General features: G+C 46.9%; 1 long non-coding RNA gene across 1 annotated transcript in view; it reads right to left on the reverse strand.

Moving 5' to 3' along the window:
* Positions 1-4,284: 4,284 nt before the first annotated feature.
* Positions 4,285-17,664, reverse strand: part of LOC144577469 (uncharacterized) — a 551,905-nt gene continuing 538,525 nt past the window's right edge. Inside the window, exons 3-4 of the long non-coding RNA XR_013521519.1 lie at positions 7,746-7,791; positions 4,285-4,823 (exon numbers count right to left, since the gene is read on the reverse strand). This is a non-coding gene — a long non-coding RNA (uncharacterized LOC144577469). The remainder of the gene's footprint in view (positions 4,824-7,745; positions 7,792-17,664) is intronic.

A 17,664-nucleotide genomic window follows, 5' to 3' on the forward strand; every position in this document is an offset into this window, starting at 1 on the left:
AGAGTCAGCTGAGGAACCCTAAGTTTTCAGTTTCTCCTGAGTGGCACAGAGGCTGAATGAACTACCTGAGGGTCTGCCCTGGGCAAGACAAGGTGGCACTCAGGCCAACAGGCCAGCTGGAGGTGACAGCCATGGGAATCCAGGAGGGATGCTGCACCTCTAACAAGCTCCAAGCTCAGATCCGGAGTTACCCTGGCCCCCAGGGGCTCCTGGGGAGAGAGGTGACTGTGGGGAACCACGCATACCAGGGGCACATCCAGGTGTTACTGGTGGAAGGTGTCCAGGTTCTTAGCATCTTGAACAAAGAACTGGACAACGCACAGGAACAAAGTGAGGAAAGCAAAAGCACAGACTGACTGAAAATGAAAGTACACTCCACAGAGCGGGAGCAAGCTGGAGCGCAGGTGTGACATGGCAAAAGCCCCATAAAGCTGCATACCCCAACCATACCCCGGCTTTCTCTTGAAACTGCTCTCTGTAAACCCCAATGTGACAGGCAAGCAGTCCAAACCCACACCGTCGTGGCCCCTGCGACTTGTAATAAGTAATTAAGGTCTGTGATTTCCACCCTACCCAGACAATGTGTAAACAAATGCTAAACTTGACTTTTGTGACCCACTTAAGTAACAATCAGAATGTCAAAAAGTCCCCTGGCCCTCGAGAGTCTGGAGCCCCTCACCCTCCTCTTTGCCGAGGAATCCACTGGTATGTCTGGAGCCCCTCACCCTCCTCTTTGCCGAGGAATCCACTGGAATGTCTGGAGCCCCACACCCTCATCTCTCCTTCCAGGAGGTGATTTACAGAATCCAGTAGCCCTCAGAACTTCTGAAGCCCCTCACCCCCACCCCTGCCCCTCACCCTCACTCCTGAGGTGGTTTTACGGGTATAAAAGGTCTTGACACCCTCCTTGTCTTGACACCCTCCTTTCGGGGCCACAGGTTGGAGAGATGTGAGTCCTCCGTGGCCGCCGGCAATAAAGACCCTGCAATTTGGCACACTTTTGTCTTGGTGTTGACTTTCTATGCTTGGGCCAGTACAACATAGGGGCTCATGAGCCCCGGTTACCAAATTTTCTGGGATTTCAGTACTCTCTGTGAGAGGCTTTCCTTTGGTTACTTGGTATATGCTCTATGTAAATGAAGACAATGAAGAGAAGTTACAAAGTCGTTGACTCGGAATGTGTCCTATGTAAATGGAGAGGATGGTACTTGGCATGCGAGGTCTATGTGAGTGGAGCGGAGGAATGTGAAGTTACAAAGTGTAATCATGTAAATGGAGGAAGAAGTAAGGTTACAAAGCCATTCATATTCCATTTGACTTTGTTCTAGGAAGTCAGCTTGGATCAGCCTTATGTTCCCCGCCTCCAGGCCCTATTCTGCCTCCCAGGGACAGGCCAGGGTCTCTATCCTTATAGCATGTTGGAAAGTCTGTGCTCCTCTCCCCACATGGCCGTAGGGAGCACGCAGGTGTCAGGGTCAGCACAAGGACAGCCAACAGGACAGGTGTATAAGTAAGACTGAAACAATCTGAGGACTCAGATCTGAGAATACTCTAAACAGAATCCAAATAACATTTTTGCCTCCTAACCAGCAGGGGGGAGCTCAAGAGAAAGACTCAACTTGTTCCACATTAAGTAAGTAATAGTATTTTTTCCCTCGAACATCTTTTTCATAGTATCAATTAAATGTGTGGCCTTCATTCAATTAAATGTGTGGCTTCATTTGTTGAGCATCTATTTTGCACTAGACTCGCTGCTGGTGTTTGATAGCGCAGTGCCTGACCAGTAGACACGCTGGCTTAAATGTCGTTTTTCCTGGTATTGCTGTTACAAAGGTGTTTTAATCCTCCCAATGTAATTGAACCTTTATTATAACGATCATAAGAGGTTCACTTTACTTATTTCCTTCTCCTTTTCTTCCTCCGTGCATGCTTGCTTGCATAAGGGAAGTCGCTAGTAATTGATTAACTTTCTGTCCTAACCCCCAGGGCTGCCTGCAAGATTGATGAACTTGTTTTTCTTTCAAAGAACAAGGATCCTTAGGTCATGCAGATGTCCTTGATAGCATCCAGAAGTTTGTTTGGTGCCCTGTGTCCCAGTCGTTTCAGCCACGGCTGAAAGGGACCAAGGTGCAGCTCAGGCGGTGACTTCAGAGGGTGTAAGCCCCAAGCCTTGGCAGCTTCCACATGGTGTTGAGCCTGCCGGTGCACAGAAGTCAAGAATTAAGGTTTGGGAACCTCCACCTAGATTTCAGAAGATGTATGGAAATGCCTGGATGCCCAGGCGGAGGTTTGTGGCAGGGGCGAGGCCTTCATGGAGAACCTCTGCTAGGGCAGTGTGGAAGGGAAATGTGGGGTCAGAGCCCCCACACAGAGTCCCTACTGGGACACTGCCTAGTGGAGTTGTGAGAAGAGGGCCACTATCCTCCAGACCCCAGAATGGTAGATCCACTGACCGCTTGCATCGTGCACCTGGAAAAGCCACAGGCACTCAATGCCAGCTTGTGAAAACAGCCAGAATGAAAGCTGTACCTTGCAAAGCCACAGGGGCGGAGCTGCTCAGGACCATGGGAACCCACCTCTTGCATGAGCATGATGTGGATTTGAGACCTGGAGTCAAAGGAGATCATTTTGGAGCTTTAAAATTGGACTGCCTTGCTGGATTTCAAACTTGCATGGGCCCTGTAACCCCTTTGTTTTGGCCGATTTCTCCCATTGGGAATGGCTGTATTTACCCAATACTGGTACCCCATTGTGTCTAGGAAGTAACTAGCTTGCTTTTGAATTTATAGGCTCATTGGCAGAAGGGACTTGCCTTGTCTCAGATGAGACTTTGGATTGTGGACTTTTGGGTTAATGTTGAAATGAGTTAAGACTTTGGGGGTCAGTTGGGAAGTCATAATTGGTTTTGAAATGTGAGGAGATGAGATTTGGATGGGCCAGGGAGAGAATTATATAGTTTGGCTGTGTCCCCACCCACATATCAACCTGAATTTTATCTTCCAGAATTCCCAGGTGTTGCAGGAGAGACCCATGGGGAAGTAATTGATCATGGGGGCTGGTCTTTCCTGTGTTATTCTCATGATAGTGAATGCATCTCGTGAGATCTGATGGGTTTATCAGTAGTTTCTATTTTTGCTTCTTCCTCATTTTTCTCTTGCTGCTGCCATGTAAGAAGGGCCTTTCACCTCCTGCCATGATTCTGAGGCCTCCCCAGCCACATGGAACTGTAAGTCCAGCTAACCTTCTTTTTGTTCCCAGTTTCAGGTGTGTCTTTATTAGCAGCATGAAAACAAACTAATACAGGGTGTGATGGTTAATACGGAGTGTCTACTTGATTGCATGGAAGGGTACAGGGTATTAATCCTGGGTGTATCTGTGAGGGTCTTGCCAAAAAAGATTAACATTTGAGTCAGTGGGCTGAGGAAGGCAGATGCGTCCTTAATCTGGTGGGCACAATGCAATCAGCTGCCAGCAGATATAAAGCAGGCAGAAGAACATGAAAAGGAGAGACTAGCCAAGCCTCTCAGCCTGCATCTTTCTCCCATGCTGGATGCTTCCTGCCCTCGAACATTCTTCAGAAGAATATCCTCCAAGTTCTTCAGTTTTGGGACTCAGACTGGTTCTCCTGCTCCTCAGCTTGCAGATGTCCTATTGTGGGACCTTGTGATCATGTAAGTTAATACTTAATAAACTCCCATATATACATACACACACAAACATCCTATTAGTTCTGTTCCTCTAGAGAGCTCTAATAGACAGGGCTTCCCTCCTGGAACAAGAACTCCACTCTGGAATGCAAACACAGCTTTGAAGTTTTGAAAGGATAGTACAGCCTGCTATAAAAATTCTTCTAAAGACCTGTTTCCTCTGGAGACCCCATCATACTTGTTGGGTGTCTAGCATGTATCAGGCACTTGCAGGGGAGTGCAGAAATGATGATATCAAGAGGTGTGGTTATTCATGTTGGCATGGAACATCGCATGGTGACCTCACTCACCCTCATAGAATGCCTGTGGCTCATGTCATATTCCCATCCCATTTTACAGATGGCTCGGTGGCTGGGTTATGGGCCCCTTGGCTCAAAACTCCAGGCTGCTCTCTCTCCTCTTTCCTCTTGAACATCCTGGGAAGTTTTACAATCCATTCTTACTATGGAAAGGGATGAGGAAAGCTGAGGTGGCAATATATTGTATATACATATTCACTCCAACCAACTTTCAAAGGCCCACTTGTGCCAGCCTCCCCACCATGCATTTAGGGTATCAAAGCAGACAAAACATCCCTTGCCTTTGCTGAGCTCAAGGTGGGAAGTCAGACAGTAGAGGGGAAGAACCAGAGTGGACACGATCAGGGGTTGGGTGGCATAATGGGTTGCAAAGTGACTGGTCTAAACAAAGACACAGGGGCCAAGTGCATGCCAGAGGCACCACCCAAGGGCAGAGGGGACCTAGAGCCTTTGTCTTCATTGTCTCTGAAGTTCATCAGCTGAGACTGCCCTTGGGTGCTTTTCAATGGACATCTGCTTTCATGAAGATGCCTTGGAGTGGAATGAGGAGGTCATGGTGAGGTGCAGCCTGCTGCTCATAGAGGCCCAAGGCCACCTGCTTAAATGATAGTCTCTGAGGTTCAGTGAACAAGCTCCAGACTGAGGGTCACTACATCTGCCCCCCAGATTCTTTAGTGGGCATTGGGCTTTCTCTGGCAGGAGGTGCAGATGTCCTCTTTTCTCCTTCTGATGGCTGAGGTCCAGGGATTGGAGGCCAATTTCATTAGCATTCCACCTGGAGCCTGCTGTCAGGATGCTGAATGCAGGCATTTAAAATCTGTGGGTGCAAGAATTGCTGGCTCTTCTTCCGAGGCAATCAAAGTGTCAGTAGATTGAAGTCCTCAAGTGTTCTAGTCTGCTAACAAGAGGACCAAATCACCTCTGAGAAACCAATTATGGTTCTGTAATAGCATCCCCAGGATGGAATCTCAATTCAAATCCACCTACACATACCTTAGCGGAGTTTGACACCCGATCCATTCCCGGAGTCATTGAACAAACATTGGCGGAATGCCCCTCACAGGCCGAGAGAGGTGTGGGCTCCCAGGCAGCATGCTGGATAAGAGCAAAGCGGGCTGGTACAAACCAGAAACAGCCTTATTTTCCCCAAACACTCTCTCGAGTGTCCTTGTTCTTCCCAAAGGCCTCTCAGCAAACCCCACAGTTTTCCAATCACTTTCTGTTATTATGAAGTCCAGCTCAAACCAAAGACAAAAACCACATGATTCTCTCAATAGATGCAGAGAAGGCCTTCAACAAAATTCAATAGCCCTTTATGCTGAAAACTCTTAATAAACTAGATATTGATGGAACATATCTCAAAATAATAAAAACTATCTACAACAAACCATACTGAATGGGCATTCCCATTGAAATCTGGAAGCATTCCCGATGAAATCTGGCACTAGACAAGGATGCCCTCTCTCACCACTCCTATTCAATATAGTTTTGGAAGTTCTAGCCAGAGCAATCAGGCAAGAAAAATAAATAAAGGGTATTCAAATAGGAAAGGTGGAAGTCAAATCATCTCTATTTTCAGGTGACACGATTGTTTATTTAGAAGACCCTATCATCTCAGCCCCAAATCTCCTTAAACTCATAAGCAACTTTAGCAAAGTCTCAGGATACAAAATCAATTTGCAAAAATCACACGCATTTCTATACACCAATAACAGACTTAAAGAGAGCCAAATCAAGAGCAAACTCCCATTCACAATTGCTACAAAGAGAATAAAGTACCTAGGAATACACCTAACAAAGGATGTAAAAGACCTCTTCAAGGGGAACTACAAACCACTGCTCAATGAAATAAGAGAGGACACAAATGGATGGAGGAACATTCCATGCTTATGGTTAGGAAGAAGCAATATCATGAAAATGGCCATACTGTCCAAAGTAATATATAGATTAAATGCTATCCCCATCAAGCTACCAATGACTTTCTTCACAGAACTGGAAAAAACCACCTTAAACTTCATATGGAACCAAAAGAGAGCCCACATAGCCAAGTCAATTCTAAGCAAAAAGAACAAAGCCAGAGGCATCACTCTACCAGTCTTCAAACCATACCACAAGGCTACAGTAATCAAAACAGCATGGTACTGGTACCAAAACAGAGATATAGACAATTGGAACAGAACAGAGGTCTTGGAGGCAATGCCACACATCTACAACCATCTGATGTTTGACAAACCTGACAAAAACAAGCAATGGGGAAAGGATTTCCTGTTTAACAAATGGTGTTGGGAAAACTGGCTAGCCTGTGCAGAAAGCAGAAACTGGACCCTTTCCTGACACCTTACACTAAAATTAACTCCAGATGGATTAAAGACTTAAACACAAGACCTAACACCATAAAAATCCTAGAAGAAAACCTGGGCAAAACCATTCATAGGCATATGCAAGAACTTCATGACTAAAACATCAAAAGCATTGGCAACAAAAGTCAAAATAGACAAATGGATCTAATTAAACTCTAGAGCTTCTGCATAGCAAAAGAAACAATCATTAGAGTGAATTGGCAACCAACAGAATGGGAAAAATTTTTTGCAATCTACCCATCTGACAAAAAATCTTATATCCAAAATCTACAAAGAACTAAAACAGAGTTACAAGAAAAAAACAAACAAACCCATTCAAAAATAGATGAAGGATATGAACAGACACTTTTCAAAAGAAGACATACATGAGGCCAACAAACATGAAAAAATGCTCATCATCACTGGTCATTAGAGAAATGCAAATCAAAACTACATTGAGATACCATCTCATACCAGTTAGAATGGCGATCATTAAAAAAAATCTGGAGACAACAGATGCTGGAGAGGATGTGGAGAATAGGAACACTTTTACACTGTTGGTGGGAGTGTAAATTAGTTCAACCATTGTGGAAGACAGTGTGGCGATTCCTCAAGGACCTAGAAATAGAAATTCCATTTGACCCAGCAATCCCATTATTGAGTATATATCCAAAGGATTATGAAGCATTCTATTGTAAGGACACATGCATACTTATGTTCATTGCAGCACTATTTACAATAGCAAAGACTTGGAACCAAGCCAAATGCCCATTGATGACAGACTGGACAGGGAAAATGTGGCACATATACACCATGGAATACTATGCAGCCATAAAAAAAACGAAGAGTTTAGGTCCTTTGTAGGGACATGGATGAACCTGGAAACCATCATTCTCAGCAAACTGACACAAGAATGGAAAATCAAACACTGCATGTTCTCACTCATAGGTGGGTGTTGAACAATGAGAACACATGGACCCAGGGAGGGGAGCAACACACACTGAGGTCTGTGGTAGGGGACTAGGGGAGGCACAGTGTGGGGTAGGGAGTGGGGGAGGGATAACATGGGGAGAAATGCCAGATATAGGTGATGGGGATGGAGGCAGCAAACCACGTTGCCATGTATGTACCTACACAACAATCCTGCATGTTCTTCACATGTACCCCAGAACCTAAAATGCAATAATATATATATATTAAAAAATAAAAATAAAATCCAGCTTGGCCCAATTTAAAACTTTACTCTCACGTATAGTCTACTTCTCATTCATGCCCAAGATACTGTGAGTGGGGCAGGGCATTTTCTGCTCCATAAACTCTGGAGGGTAAATCCAGGAGCATCCTGGTTCCTCTAGAGCTAGCAGCAGTCTTGGCGCAGGAAGCCCAGCCTCAGATCTTACCAGCTGTGTTACTCTGTGGGAGAAACTCAGCCTCTCAGATCTTCAACTGCCTCTTCTGTAAAAGAGGGAAAGTATTATTTCCTCTGTCCCCATCCTGGAGTTGTGAGGATGTCAAAGTTAACAAGTGGCTTTAAAGCCTGTAAATTTCACATACCAGTTGTTATCATTCCCACCTTTAAAAAAAAAAAAAAAGACAAGGTCTTGCTCTGTCGCCCAGGCTGGAGTGCAGTGGCGTAATGACAGCTCACTGCAGCCTGGAACTCCCGGCCTGCCCTCGTTTTGATGCAGGCTCTGCTCCCTACTCCCTGGTGGCGGGGCGGGGGGGGGGGGGGCTGTCCCCTCAGCTGGCAGGCACCCCGCCCTTTGTGTTCTCCTCACTCCCCACATGGCCAGGCAGCACCGCAGTTATGATCAGCATAGATTGTGGAGTCAGGCTGCTGCAACCACATCCCAGCTGTGCCACTAACACAGCTGTGATCCTGCGTGAATCACTTAATTTTTCTATGCCACTGTCTTCTCATCTGTAAAGTGGGAATAAGAGTTGTGTCTTTCTCATGGGACTGTCGTCAAAACTCGATGAGTTTTAATTTATGAAGTGCCCAAAGCAGTGCCAAGGATAAAGAACTGTGAAGATTCTGCCTCCTACTGTTAGCAAAACTCAACTTCTAACAAGGATTTGATGAGTACCTTATAGCAACCAGGCACCGTATAAGGCATGAGGCTCCCCCATGAACATGACAAAGTCCCTGGCCTGCCAGAACTGATGGTCTAGGGGAGGGTGAAGAGAAAAAAAAGTGGGCAATTATGATATAGAGTCCTGCGGGTGCTGCGCAGGTCAGGTGCTATGGAAACATGGAGAAAGGGCTCCTAACCCAGACTGAGGGATCACAGAAGGCTGCCTGGAGATGGCAGGAGTGGGAGCCATAAAGGAGGAGCAAGAGACGACCCAGAGACTGGAGGCAAGAGGTGGTGAGTAGAGGGAAGAGCCTCTGAAAGGCAGAATGAGCAGCCAGCAGAGTGTAAAGGCGAGGGTGGTGAGGGTGGGAGTGGGGAGGGACGGAGCCAGGGTGTGAGACGAGAAAACGAAGGAGCCTCCCTGGCTGCAGTGCTGAGCACACATGAAAGGGGGTGGGATGACCTGGCAGGGCTTCCTGGAGGTCCAGGCCTGGGTGCAGTGAGTGACTGAGATACTGAGGGCAGGTCAGGGAGAAGAAGGTTTAACTGGGGAGGGGATGAGGATGAAGACAGGGGAAGGATGAGGGGAGACGAGGATGAGGATGGGGTGTGAGGATGAAGGGGGACAGGGTGGGGCAAGGGCAGGAGGATGGGGTCGGGTAAGGGCGAGGTTTCCAGCTGAGTCTCAGGGTATCTGGCCCCTTTCTCGGGGGCTGAAGGAGGATGTGGAGGGGCGGTGAGCTTTCGGCGGTGAGTTCCATTCGGGACACACCTGCAGGGCCTGCAGGGCACCCAGCTGGAGCTTCTTGGCAGGGAAGTGGGCACCAGAGAGCGGGGGAAGGGGGGATCTGGCTGACATCAGCACACAGAGGGTAACTGAGTCACTGAGTGAGGAGGGCTGTGGGGGTGACAGGAGAAGCAGGCAGGGGCAGAACACGGAGGGGTCCCTGAACATTCAGGAGTCGGGCAAGGAGCGCAAGGTCCTCATCTCCTGGAGGGTTTGGCCGTGAACAGAGAGCAACATTTTGATGGTCAGGTGGTCAGGAGAGGGATGAACTTTGGTGGGGTGGGGGGCAGGGAAACTGGACTTGTAGGCTTTCTGAACATCCCACCAAGTGGCTGTCTGTTCAGCAGACCTGTCCTCAGGGCGACTGATGTCTGCGGGAACTGACTCAGGTGCAGTCAGACTCTGAAGGCCTCTCTGGCTGCAGTGCTGAGCACCCATGATAGCGGCTGGATGACCTGAATTATGGGAGTGTGCCGGTAACAAACCCTTGGAAGCAGCGGGGGCATTGGCCTCCTGCTCCCCATTTACCCTGTGCTCTCCCCGATCAGCCGCGTGCCAGAAGCAGATGTCGTCTGTTTGGATCTGTCTCACTGCTGAATTCACCTTCTGAATTTTTCCCAGGTATTGCCGCTCTCAGTGTGGTAGAAAAGGTGTCCAATGGTGTTGTGCTGGAGCCGCCCCCACCAGCTCCTGAGAGCCAATGGTTACGTGTTGAGGTATGTTGTGAGCTGGTTGTTAAAATGGCCATTATGAAAACTTTATTACATAAATTTACAACTAAATAGATTATTTTAAAAGCAAAGTTATATAGGCCAGGCATGGTGGCTCACACCTGTAATCCCAGTACTTTGGGAGGCTGAGGATTGCTTGAGCCTTGGGAAGCCGAGGTTGTAGTGAGCTATGGTTGCACCACTGCACTCCAAGTGATATGCACGCAAAATACCTCCCTTGATAGTTACTGGATTCTGTGTTGCTATGACCCGTGCTCTTGGAGTTATTCACATCGATGGTATCTATAGGTGGAAATGCTGTACTGTACTATACCCGAAGATAGTGTGTCGCCGCACAACTCTCTCTCCAGCTCTGTGTTCAGTGGCTGTTGTGGTGTTGTTAGCCTGAAATCGACAATGGTGGGAGCACTTACACCACAGCAACTGGTAAATGTGACAAATGTAGGCTTCCCTGGAAAGAGCCAGTTCAATGTTTCCCAGCATCGCTGTGTATAAGGCTTCATTGTAAGGGTGCCATATCTCCCTAGGCTCTCTATGAACATGTATGTGAACAAGGAAATCTTTATTGGTATTGATTAGATGTAACTGATTAATTACTGGTAGTAATTAGATAGTATCTAGTTGCTCCTTAAAAATATGGAAACAATAAAAGGTTTAATGAAATGTTAGCATGTAGGCAGCACCTTGTGCCTCTTCATGACGCTAAACATTATAAATGCTTTCTTAAACTCTTTCTGGGTTTCTCTCTGTTAAGTAAACTAACCTGATCTAAACTTGGAGTTCTTATCCCATGGACCCTCAGGGCAATCTGGTAAAGCCTATGGTCTCTTTTCAGAATCAGGGTTTTACATGCATAATGCAAAATGTATCGAATTAGAAAAAAACCCAATTACGTCAAAATAAAGTTATCAAAATAAAAAAGTAACATAGTTATTAGTATATTCTTCTTTCTTTTCTCCTTCCTTCCTTCCCTCCTTCCTTGTTCCTGACAGGGTCTCACTCTTTCACTCAAGCTGGAGTGCAGTGGTGCAGTCATGGCTCATTGTGGCCTTGACCTCCTGAATTTAAATGATCCTTCCACCTCAGCCTCTCAAGTATCTGGGACTACAGGCATGTGCCACCACACCCAACTAATATTTTTTTAAATTTTTTTGTAGAGACAAGGTCCTGCTATGTTTCCCGGGCTAATCTCGTACCTGGCCTCAAGCCATCCTCCCGCCTCAGCCTCCCAAAGTGCTGAGCTTGCAGGTATAAGCCACCATGCCTGGCCCCTTTGTGCTTCTTACACACTAAATAACCAGATGGAATCTAATAACTGGCATAATTTGAAACTAGAGATCAATGTACATGATATTTTGGGATGTCTGTAACAGCTGTGACATAGCAGGGAAACATCTGTGATTTCTACTTTGGAGTGCCTGGGGCTACTAAATAGTAATACTCTCTTTTCCTCTCCTGCCTTCAGACCCAGCAGAGAAATAAAAAATGAGAGGCAGATGAAAGGCGATCAAGTCGTCAGCTTGATTCCTGAGACAATTGATTGAACGTGTTCTCAGACATCATTCTCATCCCTCTACTGAACTTCCCACTGCTCACGCTCTGCAGGCCTCTTTCTTCAGGGGAAGCAGGCACTGGTCTGTGTCTACTGCACGCAGCAATGGAGGTGGCTGAGCTCTGGGCAGGGAAGGGAAACAGGCTGACTGCACATGCTCAGTTCCTTCTCCCAAACTCCAACACAAGGAGCCTTTCTTCGTCTTCCTTCAGGAGTGAGCAAGAGACAGGGAGACTGGATGACAGGGAGACAGTCCTGGGAGTGGGGTAGACTTTCCCTCCCCTCTGTGGAAGCATGAGGAGCGAGGAATCAAGGCACCCGGCAGCAAACTCAAAGGTCAGATTCAGGCAGAATCCGCTGTATGTGTCCAGACCACTTAGATGATGCCAAAGACTTCAGGGAGGAAAAATGACCGTGCGGGGTGCCAATCACAGAGGCTTCATGGAGGAAGGTCTATAAGTGCGGGTCGCCTAAGTGCACTTAGTCACCCACACCATAAGCAGCTTACTATAGCAAAGTTTACCCTCTCACTAGCACTCCCTGTGAGATGCAGTCAGCAGGGGACTCTGCTCCACATAGTCACTCAGGGGCCCAGCTTCTTCTGCAGCTGCCTCGCCAAGTGTCACTTCAGGGTTACCAGGCTAGGAAAGGGATCGGAGGAGTCTGAAGGGGCTTCTCCGTGCACATCCTGGAAGTGACACCTATTCCTTCCTTCCATTCCAGGCCACCTAACTGCAAGTAGGTGGGGAATATGGGTGAGCACCAGCCATGCCTCCCATAGACCACTACTGTTTATTGCCTTACAAAGAAATAGACCATTCCCGGGACTGTCCAGCATTCCTGAGCACTATCAGCTGGGGGCAAGGCTTTCAGAAACAAATGCTGCAGCTTACCAAAGGGACACCATAATGGCGTTTGACACCAAACTGCTCAGAATGTACATACACTTGGGAAAATGTCAGAGGTTCTACAGAAGTTCAGATTCAAGGGTTTTAACTTGGCATCTGTGGGCGCTGGAAGGTTCATGGGCAGATTTTAGAGTGTCCTATAAACTCGAATGGAAAAAAAAATTACATTTTCATTTTTTCTAATTTCTCATTCAAATTTGGCATTTATTTCAATTAGGACTATAAGCAAGAAACTACAGTAGTATTTTCAATAATTGTAAATTTGTCACAAGTAAAAATCACAGATGTTTTCATGCTACATTCAAACGGTTACAGATATCACAAAACATCATATATGTTGATCTCTAGTTTGAAATTATGCTAGTTATTAGATTAGATGCAGTTATTTAATGTGTAAGAAGAACAAGAGATGCAGAAGCTCTTTAGTTTAATTAGATCCCATCAGAGTGAACAGGCAACCTACAGAATGGGAGAAAATTTTTGCAATCTATCCACCTGACAAAGGGCTAATATCCAGATTCTACAAGGAACTTAAACAAATTTATGAGAAAAAAGCAAACAGCCCCATCAAAAAGTGGGCAAAGGATATGAATAGATGCTTCTCAAAAGAAGACATTTATTTGACCAACAAACATGAAAAAAAGCTCATCATTACTGGTCATTAGAGAAATGCAAATCAAAACCACAATGAGATATCATCTCACGCCAGTTAGAATGGTGATCAGTAAAAAGTTAGGAAACAACAGATGCTGGAGAGGATATGGAGAAATAGACACACTTTTACACTGTTGGTGGGAGTGTAAATTAGTTCACCATTGTGGAAGACAGTGTGGCGATTCCTTAAGGATCTAGAACCAGAAATACCATTTGACCCAGCAATCCCGTTCCTGGGTACATACCCAAAGGATTATAATCATTCTACTATAAAGACACGTGCACACACATGTTTATTGCATCACTGTTCAGAACAGCAAAGACTTGGAACCAACCCAAATGCCCATCAATGATAGACTGGACAAAGAAAATGTGGCACATATACACCATGGAATACTATGCAGCCATAAAAAACGATGAGTTCATGTCCTTTGCGAGGACACAGATGAAGCTGGAAGCCATGATTCTCAGCAAACTGACCCAAAAACAGAAAACCAAACACTATATGTTCTCACTCTTAAGTGGAAGTTGAACAATGAGAACACATGGACACAGGGAGAGGAACATCATACACCCTGGCCTGTCAGGGGGTGGGGGATTAGGGAAGGGATAGGATTAGGAGAAATACCTGATGTAGATGATGGGGTGATGGGTGCAGCAAACCACCATGGCACGTGTATGCCTGTGTAACAAACCTGCATGTTCTGCACATGTATCCCAGAACTTAAAGTATAATGATAATTTTTAAAAAGTTCAAGAGGGCCAGGTGCAGTGGCTCATACCTTCAATCTCAGCATTTTGGGAAGCTAAGGCAAGGCAGGAGGATCGCTTAAACTTCAAGAGCAGCCTGGGCAATATAGTAAGACCTCATCTCTACTAAAAATAAAAACAATTAGCTAGGTATGGCTAATTAGCCAAGTGCCTGTAGTCCTAGCTACTAGGGAGGCTGAGGCAAGAGGGTAGCTTGACCCCAGGAGTTCGAGGCTGCAGTGAGCTATGATTATGCTACTGCACTCCAGCCTGGGTGACAGAGTGAGAGACCCTGTCTCAATAAGAAAATTAAAAATAAATACAAAATAAAATAAAGCTTGAGGATGTCATCAAGTTTGTTGAAGCGTGTTGATGTCACAGAGGTTCAGAGGTGGTTCCATAGGTGCTCCCTTAGAGCCAGAGAACGCTGATGAGGATACACAAAAGAGGTCTCAGGTCCCTCCGCACAGGAACTCTTACTCACAGGTGTCTACCTTTTCTCTTCAAAGCCAAAAGGACTCATGGAGTCACTTTTTGGCAGCTCTGCTGGGGGGCCAAAGAGAGGATGCTCCTCTGTAAGGCTTCCCGCTCCATCCTGAAAAGCTTTGATTGCTAAAGAGCTTCTCTCAGGTCTGAGCCAAAATCTGCCTTTGAGTAAGTTCTCTCCCTGTCCTTGCATCCAGCCCGTCCCTTCTGGAACCACGTGGAACTGATCTAATCTCTGTCCACATGAAGTTCCCTTAAATCGGCCGAGTCAGCTTGTCAGTCCTAAGCAAGCTGTTTCTTGCCTTACGCTTCAATGCAGAGTTGAGCTCATGTCAGGCCTTTAAAATGTCCTTTTCAAGCATATCTCTCTGTAAACATCAACTACTTAATATGCAAGGAATACAGTGGTGAAAAGACCACATTCAGGCTCTGGGATTTGACACTTCTGCAAATGCTTGGAGGACCTGCCCTGGGCCAGGCTGTGTGCCAGGTGAGGGGGATGCAAGAAGGAACAGGAGGCTTTCAGGTTGACCCTGTCTCGAAGCACCATGAGGTGTGATGAGAGAGGAACACCTGTCTTTGTTGGTTGGGTTGATAGCAGGGCCCTTTAACTGAACTTTCCTATTAGACATACACTGAAAACTGAGAACCCATCTCCTTGCTGTTTGCACAGAGCTGGTGATTAAGCCTCTTTCCCTTTTTGCAGAGTATGTGTATAGTTTCAAGCTCTGTGGAAGAAGAAAGAAGACTCTATGCCAAGTCTGAGATATCCAACTCAATTCAGCGAAGACATATTGAAGCCTGCTGAGCAATAGAATGTGATTCCATTCTTAGGAGCCCCACTGTTCATTCATTCCCAAACATTAGGTTAGGGCCCCATCAAGAGGAAAACATAGCAAGTCTAATACAGGCCAAGTGGAAGGGTTGCCAGAAGAGACATGTAAGTACATTCTGGTGCAGGTGTGAGAACGGGAGCTGGCCCCTAAAGTGGGAAGAATCAACCTCCTGGAAGAGGTGGCACTGGCTAAGGGCCTGGAAGCACTTTGACAGGCAGAGGGCCCTGCAAAACCTAGAATCACCTGTGTCTCCAATATTGTTTATTTGTACAGCAAAATTCCCCCACCTTTGAACATCGATGTTGGAAATTGATTTTGAAATTGCTTATTCTGCACACATCCTTTGAGCAGGTGCAATGTGTGCCCTGTGCTGGGCTAGCTGCTGGGGATGTGGTGGCACGTGCCCCCCAGGTTATAAGTTCCAGTCTCGTGGATGGAACACATGAAACAGGCTTCTCATGCAGGGTGAGAACTGCAGCAGCCACTGCCGAGTGTGCCCATGCCACCGTCTTGCTGCACAAGACCACAACGGACCTTCCTGCCCCATCGGGGGCCAAGCGCTGGGCTCGTGCTCTGCATCCTGTCCTGCAGACACTTCCAAGGGCTTCTTTCATGCGCATGCCTGCACCTCCCTGTGTAATCAACGTCTCCATCTCAGCTGGTCAATCCCATCAGGTTAGCAACCTGCTCTAGTATTACAAAAAACAACAACAACAGCAAAGAAATCCTCCCGTGACACTACCTCCCGCTTCAGCCAGGGTCTCAGTTCTCTGTTGCCCTCATAACAGCACTTCTCAAGTGGCCTGTGGTTGCCATGTCTGCCTGCAGGGTTCCCATCTTAGCCAAATCCCATCTGTCTCCAGTCACCATCATTCCTCTGAGCCCGCACTGGACAAGGGCAGCATTGATCTCTGAGTTGCCAAAGCCAGTGATCGTTTTTCTGTCTTCATGATGTTCATGCTTTACCAGCGTTGGGCACAGATGTGCACACCTTTGGTTCTGAAATTTCTTTCTCTCCTCGGCTTCTACACTTCCCCGGCTCATCCCCTCACTATTGGATCCATTGACCCACCTTGGAGGGCTTCTCTTCTGCTGCTTGACTCTCAGTGGGAGGACCCCTTGGTGCTCAGTCCTGGGTCCCTTGGTAACACTCTCCTGTTGAGTCCCTCTCACCTAATGTCATCCCCACTATGTACCGAGACCCCTCAGTCCCTAGCCCCTGCCCTGCCCCGTCTTTGGAACTGTAGACATGTATACCCAACAGGAAAAGTGACAGCTGCACCTGGGAATCTAACAATACTCAAATTCCACAAGTGCCTGCCAGAACATTCCATTCTGACTGCCACCTCCAGGCCAGCTGCTCCTTGGTACTTCCCTCTGGAACCATGAAGCCCCCAAACCTAGGGATCTGCCTTGATTCCTCCCTATCCTTCACCCACCTCTCACATCCAAGCCCTTATCAACTCTTGCCTTCAAAATGTATCCCCAAGCAAGCAACGTCTCTCATTTTCCTTCCCCAGCTCTGTGTCCAAGCCCCTATCTGTTCTCACTGGATGGCTGCAGCTGCCTCTGCATTGCTCTGCCTGCCTCCACACTTGCTCTATCATCTCATCTCCACCCAGCACCTAGAGTGATCTTCTAAAAATGTAAATTAGCTCATGTCCCCTGCCCCCATTACACGCTAATATGGTTTGGCTGTGTCCCCACCCAAATCTCATCTTGAATTATATTTCCCATAATCCCCACATGTGAAGGGAGGAACCCGGTGGGAGTAATTATATAATGGGGGTGGTTTCCTCCATGCTGTTTTTTGGGATTGTGAGTGAGTTCTCATGAGATCTGCTGGTTTTATAATGGGCTTTCTCCCCTTTGCTCGGCTCTTCTCTCTTCTGCCATCATGTGAAGAACATGTTTGCTTCCCTTTCTGCCATGATTGTATGCTTCTGAAACCTCCCCAGCCATGCAGAACTGTGAGTCCGTTAAACCTCTTTTCTAGCTCAATTACCCAGTCTTGGGTATAGCAGCCTGAGAATGAACTAATGCATACCTCTTCCAGTGATTTCTCACCATTTGTCCAGCCTGTTCCCCGGCGCATGAAGGCCGTTGTGGTCCCAGTCTGTCTCACTTCCATTTACACACACTCTTCCTCGCCCACTTCCTGGGGCTGAGCCTCATGGCCATCTTCCTTTTCTTCCTCCAGCCTGTTGTGCTCTTTCCTGCATCTGGGCCTTGGCTAATCTGTTCTCTTGCCTGGATTGCCTACAGGCCTGCTCCTTTCCCTCGGTTCACCATCATGTCACCACACTTTGATTATCTGCATTCTCTGAGTAATTATTATTGCTCTCTGATATTTTTCTTGGGCCATTTGCTTACTCGTTTGTACACCTGTCCCTCTCCACTAGAATACAGTTTCCAGGGGAATGCAGAGCTTGCCACTTTGGGCACAGCTAAATTCCCAGCATCTTGGATGGCGCCCAGCCCGTGGTGGGTGTTCAGTACCCCTATGTCGGATGAATAAATGAATGGCACACTGAGTGCCC

Source organism: Callithrix jacchus, chromosome 8, assembly GCF_049354715.1.
Source record: "Callithrix jacchus isolate 240 chromosome 8, calJac240_pri, whole genome shotgun sequence".
Taxonomy (NCBI): Eukaryota; Metazoa; Chordata; class Mammalia; order Primates; family Cebidae; genus Callithrix; species Callithrix jacchus.